This window comes from Oncorhynchus clarkii, chromosome 12 (assembly GCF_045791955.1).
Source record: "Oncorhynchus clarkii lewisi isolate Uvic-CL-2024 chromosome 12, UVic_Ocla_1.0, whole genome shotgun sequence".
NCBI classification, from domain to species: Eukaryota; Metazoa; Chordata; class Actinopteri; order Salmoniformes; family Salmonidae; genus Oncorhynchus; species Oncorhynchus clarkii.
In genome coordinates this window covers 74209354-74220622 of record NC_092158.1, presented here as the reverse complement: position 1 = coordinate 74220622, position 11269 = coordinate 74209354, and the positions used below count along the sequence as shown (strand labels likewise).

The 11269-nt window shown below is 42.8% G+C and overlaps 1 protein-coding gene across 2 annotated transcripts in view; it reads left to right on the top strand.

The window, feature by feature from the left end:
• The first annotated feature begins 1010 nt into the window (after nt 1-1010).
• LOC139421241 (inactive rhomboid protein 1-like) overlaps nt 1011-11269 on the top strand; it is a 46575-nt gene continuing 36316 nt past the window's right edge. Inside the window, exon 1 of one of the 2 annotated variants that reach the window (XM_071171938.1) lies at nt 1011-1351. The gene's annotated coding sequence lies outside the window, so the exon portion shown is untranslated. The remainder of the gene's footprint in view (nt 1352-11269) is intronic. The other variant, XM_071171937.1, reaches the window with a different exon arrangement.

The following is an 11269-nucleotide window of genomic DNA, read 5'->3' as shown; positions in this document are numbered from 1 at the left end:
TGGCTGGAAAGTCCCAGAGGGCAGGTATGGGAGGAATCTCAGGTACCTGAGGTGACAATAATGGAATGTCACACGTCATTGTGATATTTTTGTCTTAGCTATCAAATGTCTGCAGTGGAGTTAATTTCTTCTATCTTCATTTCAACTGACTGTGATGGGAACCTATCTCACAGCAGAAACCCTGCTCATATACCCATCAATGCCTAACTAAAACTCAAGTGATAGAATATTTTAGAACCTTACACAGTACACAGTGCAGATGTTATTCTATACAATTATCTTGGGAATTCATTAGGCTACAGTAGTTTATTATAGGACAGGTTGCCTAAAATAGTCATGTAAGTATCTATTTTTAGAGGTGTCTAGCCACTTGTCCATGGAATTTAACAAACACAGACAGGATGGGGTTTGAGTTACGTCAGCTTCTAGGTTCAGTTATCTAAAAGGATGTGAAGTGAAATAATATCACATGACTGCTCTCCCAACAGCGACCCTTGAGACACGGGACCATGCATGTCTATGCAGAGTCATTCTGCCCACATCTGTTATTCATTAACATGTTATAGGACCATTGTTTTTCCCCAATTTGATTAAGGCTTGAAACATGCTTTACAAATAAAGATGTTATGACTGGGATATAAAGAACAGATATTGAACAGATCTGTTGAAATTATCATGCCCTTACTTTAACAACAAAATCAGTAGCCTACAAATTTATGAAGAGGGGTGTAATAACATAGTAGGCTAATAACCTTCAATTATAGACACATGATCAACTATTTATTGATCACGGGCTGGTCAGGTATGTCCTATGATGTCATATCATATGATTTCCCTGGATAGGCCAATGTCTGGGAAGTGCCAAATGAGAGCATACATTATTTGTTATGATCCTGTCTCTTTAATATTTTTTAAACCTGATCTCTTCTTGCTTAGTCACGCCCGTCAGCCGGTTAGCGCCGAGCGCGGCAGTGGCTGCCCATGTAAACCGATTGGCTGGTGGGTTTGACAGTCTTGTCCGATGCACAAGGGCGGGGTTCTCGGTCGGTGGAACTGAATTACCGGCCGAAGAAAACTTACCCTTGTTGAGCCTTGAGGTGTGGGAATGCGCTGGACACTGCCTGTGAAAATAGGAGCCCAATAGACATATCTGAGAATGTCTTAACGTTTTGTGGCTAGTTCCAGGATATATAATTGGACTCTTGTTTGACTCGAAATAAATAATTATTTTTCCTTCTCAGAATGAAGTGACACCACATCACATTTCAGTAACTGGGATCTGTGATCTGAAATCTTTACAACCAGATTTTTTTCTCTACACCGGAAAACATAGGATTTGATTTTGATAAGGGTAAGTTTATTTGTATACTACATGAATAGGCTGGGTTTAGAGTGCTAGGCTATATAGGATTGAAAACATCAGAAATAGAATGTTAAGAAGACGATCCTGAATAAACGATCTGTCCCTCTGTCTCGTGTGCGCACAGTTGTATGTTCGATAGCCTACACCGGGATCGATAGCCTACTCACACGAGCCAAAAGGAATGTATCGAACGAATTGTACTATTTGAAATTGGAACCTGTTTTGAATTTCATGGTTCACATGCATTTGTGCTGTAGGTTGCAAAGATCTACGTGTATCGCTATACAATATTAGACCTTTCTTTCGTTTTGCATATTTGTGATTGTGAATGACAGCTTGTCATCAGTGCTTCTATTCTATAAATGTTTGTCATTTCCGCGTGCGCCTGTAGGCTTCACGACAGCCCGGCATGTTCATTTGTAGCATAGTAGCACGCCCGGTATATAAAGGAGCACATAGGAGGAAGGTATTACTACATAATATGACTGCTATTGCGCAGGCTTACACCTGAGGTATTTTGTCAGGTGATGAATGTAACAGATCTCCTCTGATAATGTTTCTCCTGGAATAAGTGGGTTCAGGTGTTTTCTAAGCAAAATCATTGGAATACAATTATTATGGCTGTACTCTTTTACCTTGTACTTCAACGATTGTTCATGTCGACCATTATCAATATTATGTTATGAACTATTGATAGTAATTATTAGGTAATTGATTGCTTGTTAACATTTTCATACATGTCATGAATGCAATGCCACTGTTTAGACTCCACTGTGCTACCTGATCAATGGACACTGCACTTTAGCCCCCTGTCTGCAACAGGAATGAGAGATGTATTCAAATGTGCTGAGTTATTTTGTCAAAGTGAGAGGAGCAGCAGGCCAGGCAGGCAGCACATGGCCTGCTGAAACATGATAGCATCCAGAGGATCATCATGAGGGCTGATGTCATGACACAGATGCACCATGATGTGTGATAGTGACGGGTCATGTTCATCCTCACTTACTGTTCCAACTGGAATGGAGGTACAGGGAATGTTTCTCTGAGGAAGAGACTGGGTGTGTGTGGGTGGGTGGGGGGGGGTTGTCTGTGTGTGTACAGTGTGAGGCATGTGTGGAAGAAGGTGTGTGGCATTTGTGTGCCGTACAATCGAGAGAGCGCATTCCTTGAAAAAACCTAGGGGTTCTGGAGCTGGCATTGCATGGAGCAGGTGGGAATGGGCTAGCCAGGCCTGTGTTGGTTGGTTGGTTGGTATGTGGGTGTAGCAGGGAGCTGCTGAGAGGACACACTGGGCTGTAGTCATGCCCACATGAGTCATGGTGCAGTATCTGTCTATCTATCAGTCAGTCTTGCTAAGTGTGCAACACTCACTCACTCTCTCTCCATGTGGTGTTGTTTTCACTTGGGTTACTGGGTTGAACCGGTCTCACCCTCAGGAGTCCTGTTCTGAACACACCAGACTGTGCCAGACTTGTTTCGGTCTAGTTTTTTTTCCTTCATATTTAGGGGGAAGGACACTAGCATGGTAGCATGCATGCATCTCTATTCTATTTAAGGCCTTCTAAGGCAGCCATGAGGTTGTGTTCTGTGTAGGTGTTTGTTCTAATCACCTCATGATGACTGATTGAAAAGCTGACCCGTCTTCAGATGTGGATGTGTCATGGCAGGCCCTCTGCTGCTCCGTCCAGTTAATGAGATGATGCAGCCCCTTAAGCAATTTAATATTTCCTGGAAGGATCTTCTTGTTTAACGGGGTCTCAGAGCATTTCGTATGACTCTGTACGTTACCCAAGACACTCTATTTTGTATGATATGTTACCCTTCGTATGGTATGTATTCATTTGTGTATGTCCATCATCCATTTTGTACAATATTTTACGAATTTGCAAAACGTACAATGTGTTACAAATGTGTTACCAACACGCAACCTTTGGGCCCACCTACCCACCGCCGACCAACCACCCTCTTTTCGTAACTTCTATCTTATGTAATCATACAAAAACATAACATATCATACGTTTGCTATGTTACATCTAGTCTAAAGACCAGCCTGCCTTGTTATGAAACTACGTTGTTCTCTCCCATGGCCTTCAGGTATTTACCCTAGTCTCTGAACAGTTCACTCTCTCTCTCTCCCCCTCTCTCTGTCTCTGTCTCTCTGTCTCTGTCTCTCTGTCTCTGTCTCTCTCTCTCTCTCCCCCTCCCTCTGTCTCTCTGTCTCTGTCTCTCTGTCTCTGTCTCTCTCTCTCTACCCCTCCCTCTGTCTCTCTGTCTCTGTCTCTCTGTCTCTGTCTCTCTCTCTCTCTCTCTGTCTCTCTGTCTCTGTCTCTCTCCCCCTCCCTCTGTCTCTCTGTCTCTGTCTCTCTGTCTCTGTCTCTCTGTCTCTGTCTCTCTGTCTCTGTCTCTCTCTACCCCTCCCTCTGTCTCTCTCTCTCTGTCTGTCTCTCTTGTTCTCTTTTTGTGTGTGTGTGCACGTGTGTGTGCGTGCCTGTGTGCTGAGCACATGCTTCTCTAAATCACCCCAGGCTGCCTGCTGTGGCTTCAAAAGGCTACGTCATGTGAGACCCAGAGATTATAATCATGTAGTAATGACTATGGCGTGAAATGCCATAGATTTGATGCAATAGCTGATTATTATTGCTCTCTTATTAGTAATTATAGTGTTAGTATTAATCAAAGTAATATCAATTGTTGAAGAGAATACATTTTCGACCACAGGCATATCTGTGTAGCATTAGTGTGGGCTAAATCCTAACACACTCTTTTAATTTTTTTTATATTTTACCCCTTTTTCTCCCCAATTTCGTGGTATCCAATTGTTTTTAGTAGCTACTATCTTGTCTCATCGCTAGTTATGTATGTGTATCCACATCTCAAATGAGGATTCCTCAGTTTGTGGAAGCATGCTTGTAGTTGTAAAATATAAGGCAAAGCAACGGTATCTCTTGTCTTGCAGTTAAACATGTCTACCAACTTGGTCAGCAGCTTTCGTAACAATAAGCTGGGTGTTCCAAGCAGATCAGTTAAGAGTGTTCCCACCACGGCAGACAGATAGACGGTACTTTACAAGCATGGCAGGTATAGTTTCACTGAAGAATAATGGTGAGAGAAGAACAATTTACTGCCTATGCGCTCTCTTTGATCTGGGCCCCATTGATGCTTGCTTCAACCACTACAGTCAATAACTTTGATGTGCTTGTAGTCGGTCTGGAGTTTGTGTCAGATTGTGTCAAGGCTTCAGGAATGGTTGATAAGCAAAAACAGACCACTCTTTTCAGACGTTGCAAAAATGATTTGTCACGTCAATCTGCCAATCTATGAACCGTGGAGAATATGCCGTGGTGATTACGCTTAATGTGGAATACTTGTGAACAGGACGATGTTTTCCTCATGTTGTCAGACACTGAACACCTTTCTATACATGCAAGCGAAAACACAAACCTTCACATTAGTTCCCAACAGTCACAATGAAAAAGCCTCATCAAAACCAATCCCCCACCATTTTGAGTTGTGTGCGGAGTTGGCGTGGTCATGCAGGCTACTTGTTTGTATTCACAATCATCCTCCCTCGGGTGTCTTGAGTTTGCCCGTGTATGAATAAATGGAACATTGCTTTGGTCTGTGAGTTTCCTGTCAGTGTTCAGGCCTTGATTATGTGTCCCAGGAAAGCAGCCGTGAAGCAGCTAACTGTAACCCTCCCATTACATCTTGGAGGTGGCACGTAGGGCCTGTGCTGCAGAGGCTAGGCCTGACAGGACTACAAACTCAGTCAGATGTGATGTAATGCTGTAATGCTATTTCAGGTCTACCTCTGGTCTCCAAGGCTCTGTCTGCCAGCAAGCCATTCTGCCTGCTCCTCTCTCTCTCTTAGTCCCCATGTTACCACCTCATCTATCAAAACTCAGCCAAGGCCTATGTTGGGATCCACAGTCAGGAATCGCAAGAAACTCAAATACCCATGTTTCCTGTTATGACTACAGGACAGAATGTGAACTTCCTTTAACTGAATGTAGGGATTAATATAGATTGTTTTATGTTATTATTTGTTTAAAGCTGATTTTGGTGGGGCTTAGTCTGATGAGATGATATTTAGGGCATGATCCTTGCTGCTGGGGGTTTTTATGGATTCCATTGGTTGTTGTTCTCAATGGGGTGGCATCTGGTCTGAGACTGGTTTACCCGGCGGCACTCGTCATTCTCAGGACTATGGGAATGTTGTGGGTGCTCCCACCAAGCAGACTAGAGCTCCAAGGAGGAGGAACTGCTCTGTGTATTTTGATCTTGGGTGTTTTTCTTTTTCACAGATAAAAAATAGGGGTCCATAGGAACGTATTGTTCCATAGTTGTTGGCATGTGGATAGTGCAGATCCTGACCTGTGTAATATCTCATAACACAGAGTTTACACAACAAGTCAGAATCTCTAGTCCAATTCAGATCCTGACCTGTGTAATATCTCATAACACAGAGTTTACACAACAAGTCAGAATCTCTAGTCCAATTCAGATCCTGACCTGTGTAGTATCTCATATCACAGAGTTTACACAACAAGTCAGAATCTCTAGTCCAATTCAGATCCTGACCTGTGTAGTATCTCATAACACAGAGTTTACACAACAAGTCAGAATCTCTAGTCCAATTCAGATCCTGACCTGTGTAATATCTCAAAACACAGAGTTTACACAACAAGTCAGAATCTCAAGTCCAATTCAGATCCTGACCTGTGTAATATCTCATAGCACAGAGTTTACACAACAAGTCAGAATCTCTAGTCTAATTCAGATCCTGACCTGTGTAATATCCCATAACACAGAGTTTACACAACAAGTCAGAATCTCTAGTCCAATTCAGATCCTGCCACTCAAAACAGATGAAATATAGGCTTCATTTTTTTAATGGTTGTCAAGTGGACAGTTAGTGGAACTATCGTCAGTCTTGTTCTTTTTCGACAGGAATCTTGAGTGCAGGACTAAAAATAACATATACCACATTCAGCACTTTTCCTCAACCTTTTTGCTAGGAAGTGAGCGTTCTCATGTGCACCAACAAAGTCCATTCCATTATTGCAAAATCCCCAAGAGAAATCTTTGTTCCTCAGCTTTCAGTTAGAGCCCATTAGCACAGGTCTCTACTGTCAGACTGTCCATAGTGTTGGCTTACTACACACACTATCTCTTTAAAAGACTGAATGGCCAGACAGACACAAGGATTGGAGAGGGACAATTATAGTTACTATCCCAGGACTGTTACAGTTGAGAGCACATTTTTTAAATAGGGCGGCCTGCTATCTTTGGCCCAGCAAGCCTTCAGCCCCTAGTGTAGGGATCATCAACTAGGTTCAGTCACGGGACCATTTTTTTCTTGAGCGGATGGTCAGGGCAGCCGTAACATAATTACAAATTATTTGTAGACTGCAAATTGACCGGAAGAAGCCCAAACAAAAGTGATACAATGACAATGTGTGTCACTATTGTGAACAAGTTGAGTGAGAAAGTTCCAGACGCAGAAATATCATACCCCTAAGACATGCTAACCTCTCACCATTACAATGATACGTACGGGAGGTTAGTATTTTTGCAGGGGTATGATATTTGTGCATCTGTAACTTTCTCACTCATCATTATTCACAATACATTCAGGACTATCCGTAATCATGGTAGATACAACATTAATGTAGAAGTGTTTAGAAACATATTTTATTCTTATTTACAATAAAAGTGACTACAAATAGACACAATCCATTATTTACCATTCATTTCTATTGGACGCAAAATAATCTGAAACACAACCAAAACTAACTGCAAATGCATCCAGCAAGTTTGTGGGGGGTCAAATAAAATCACCCAAGGTCCAAATTCGGCCCATGGGCCACCAGTTGGGGAAACCCTGCCCTAGGGACTGCGGATCCTCATGGTGTATCACAGCGGTAAACTCATGTAGACTGTTCCCCTGAATGGAAGAGCACACAGAGTCATACACAGTAATATCTGGACAGTGTCCATCATCAGTCCCCAACACCACCTCCATCACATACCTTGGGCGCAACTCACTCTGTAATGGAGTTTCCAAGAAACGAGGGTGTGCTTTTGGAACAGCTCTGTGACTTGGCCTTGCCTGGTCCTCTGGGAGGAGGTGGATCCAGGAATGACTAATGATAACTGACAGGAAGACAACTTGGAAAGGTTCTGCAGTTGAACTGTTCGGTTGTGTTTTAAGATCTTTGTGTCACAATGACTGAAATTGCTTATGACGTCATCCTATAATTCTGTTTGTCCTTTCCGTTAGTTTGCTCTCCTGTTCTTGTCTGCTGCCTGTGCTACACTTCAGAACCATGCCAACTCTTCCATCGATTGGCCAGTTGTCAGTGGTTGTGCTTGGCATTGCCTTGTGCCAGGAAGATGATGTAAAGCCTACCAGTGGTGCCAGTGTTGCCACCCAGTTGATCACATCACTCACTGCAATAATGAAGCCGTCTTCTGGATTCTTCTGGTTGGGAGCACAGTGGTGAAGGACATTTGCATGTAGAACAGCGATTCAACAGAAAAATAAATCAATGAATAGAGTCTGTCAGGTTCTTCAGTCTGGGGACGTAGCCCAGATACAGTGAGTCAAGTTGGTTCTGCTGCTGTAGAGGTTGACTAACGCACACTCATCACCACCACTCTATATGGTCTCTCGTAATCACTCAGTCATAACATAACCTGTTACCTGACTGATGAGGGTTTATTTGGATTATCTCACAATGACGAGCACACCCGGGAAGCTGGGATATGTGTCATCCCTTGTCTCCCCTTCTTTCCCCTGTCAAAACATTGAGCTCATCTCTGTGGAGTAGTCTGTGTTTTCCTCAGCCCAATCTACAGGGTGAGGACCGAGGAGACCTCCCCCAGCCTACTGTATCTCCCATAGGGTCTGCCCCAGCCCTAGAGCCAGCCTTCCTGTGCCTGTGTTTGGGAGTTTCCATGACTCTCTGTGCAGCACAGCTGGCTGCAGCAGGCCCGCCCGCCCCTGCTCTCTCTCCCCGACCCCTCAGACCTGAACCCCGGCTGGCCTCCCTTCTGATGATCCCCCAGGGCCAGCTTCACTTCCTCAGAGATGACTTAATGATAGAGAATCCTTTGGCACCTTGTTAGATTAGGGAATAACATGTAAAGACACAGGTGAGGGACTTGTCTGAAACAGGTCAATCAAAGGTTGTGTGTGTGTGGGAGTGGGGGAGATTCCAGGGCATGGGAGAGATGAGAGAATGGCCAAATGTAGCTACATTTTTTTAAATCACTAAAACAGAGATGATTAACTTACATTTTCCCTCTTCATCTAATACGGTGCACATATTAAATGCTGAGTGATATGAAATACAGACATAGCATCTAAACCGCATCGACATTGTCATTGTAACGTTTGTATCTTATTTTCACAGTCTGTTGACGGTGCTCAGGAGACTATGATAGAGTGTATCAAGCACAAAAATACTCACTTGTGCTATATATCTCTATTTATACAAAGTTACACAGAACCACAATAATGTTCCTTATTTTAGTAGAGGCTTTAATAAGAAACCCTCATGAACTAAGGGCCTAGAGGTTTACTCTATAAGGGTCGGAAGTTCAGAGAAAAAGATCATATCAGCATAGCATCAGTATAGTTGAGTGCTGCTTTTTTTCACACACAGCAACTAGTTTGGGCAGAGCGTACATGTTGAATGTGGGAATGTGGGGACTTGTAAACAGGCAGTCTGGGTGGCTGGCTGCCTGGCTGGCTGCCTGGCTGTGGGAATGAGTGCACATGTTCAAGGTGGAAGTGGAGCACCTGTCTTAGTACACCGCATGGCAACAGCGATACACCTCGAAGACTCAACCACAGGAAGAACATCACTTCCTCTTTCTACCTTTGGGTTTGACTATATTGATGAGTCTCACCTGTTCCGCTTTTATCCTCTTATCTCCCTGGATATCTGCGATATATTACAGATGAAAGGGATTTAAAAGTTGGATATGAAAATAACCCTGTGTGTCTGGGACAGACAGAGAGACATAACACCGGAGGGATATATACATACACTACCGGTCAAAAGTTTTAGAACACCTACTCATTCAAGGGTTTTTCTTTATTTTTTACTATTTTCTTCATTGTAGAATAATAGTGAAGACATAAACTATGAAATCACACATATGGAATCATGTTGTAACCCAAAAAGTGTTAAAAAAAATCAAAAGATATTTTACATTTGAGATTCTTCAAGTAGCTACCCTTTGCCTTGATGACAGCTTTGCACACTCTTGGTATTCTCTCAACCAGCTTCACTTGGAATGCTTTTCCAACAGTCTTGTTGGAATCTCAATCTCAATTGGGTTGAGGTAGGGGGATTGTGGAGGCCAGGTCATCTAATGCAGTACTCTGTCTCTCTCCTTCTTGGTAAAATAGCTCTTTCATAACCTGATGGTGTGTTGGATCATTGTCCTGTTGAAAAAATAATGATTGTCCCACTAAGCCCAAACTAGATGGGATGGAGTATCACTGCAGAATGCTGTGGTAGCCATGCTGGTTAAATGTGCCTTGAATTCTAAATAAATCGCAGACATCGCCACCAGCAAAGCACACCCACATCATAACACCTCCTCCTACATGATTTATGGTGGTAAATACACATGTGGAGATTACATTTTCACCCACGCTCATCTCACAAAGACACGGCGGTTGGAACCAAAAATCTCCAATTTGGACTCCAGACCAAAGGACAAATTTCCACCGGTCTAATGTCCATTGCTCGTGTTTCTTGGCCCAAGCAAGTCTCTTCTCATTGGTGCCCTTTAGTAGTGATTTCTTTGCAGCAATTTGACCATGAAGGCCTGATTCACACAGTCTCCTCTGAACAGTTGATGTTGAGATGTGTCTGTTACTTGAACTCTGTGAAGCATTTATTTGGGCTGCAATTTCTGAGGCAAGTAACTAATGAACCTATCCTCTGCAGCAGAGGTACCTCTGTATTTTCCATTCCTGTGGCGGTCCTCATGAGAGCCAGTTTCATCATAGCGCTTGATGATTTTTTTGCGTCTGCACAAATGTTCTTTATTGATTTACCTTCATGTCTTAAAGTAATGATGGACTGTCAGTTCTCTTTGCTTGTTTGACATGTTCTTGCCATAATATGGACTTGGTCTTTTATCAAATAGGGCTATCTTCTGTATACCACCCCTACCTTGTCACAACATAACTGATTGGCTCAAACACATTAAGAATTTCCACAAAACTAACTTTTAAGAAGGCACACCTGTTAATTGAAATGCATTCCACCTCATGAAGCTGGTTGAGAGAATGCCAAGAGTGTGCAAAGCTGTCAAGGCGAAGGGTGGCTATTTGAAGAATCTCAAATATAAAATATATTTTGATTTGTTTAACACTTTTTGGGTTACTACATGATTCCATATGTGTGATTTCATAGTTTATGTCTTCACTATTATTCTACAATGTATAAAAAATAAAAAATAAAGATAAACCCTTGAATGAGTAGGTGTTCTAAAACTTGTGACTGGTAGTGTATATGTCAAAGTTAAATGGGTTTGTCTGGTTGGAGTCACTCTGTGTAGAAGAATAAAGATCCATAGTACACATCCTCAATAGCTAATGTGTAAGTAACTGTATATGTGTTGATTAGATTGAGACCTTAGATTGTTGCCCCCATTGCTGAATTGCCTTGTTGCTATATGGAGACAGGTACAACACAGCAGAAATGGTGCTGTCGTAGTCTGTGGTTCATCTGTGGCCCCTGCTGTGATGTGGGTTACAGCTGAAAGATGGCACGTGTCACATGCTCTGGGACATTCCATCCCCTATCACTTGGCTTTAAGACCACCATCCCATGCCCTGCCTGTCCTCTGTTCAAGCACTAACAGTGAGTGCTCTGCCCC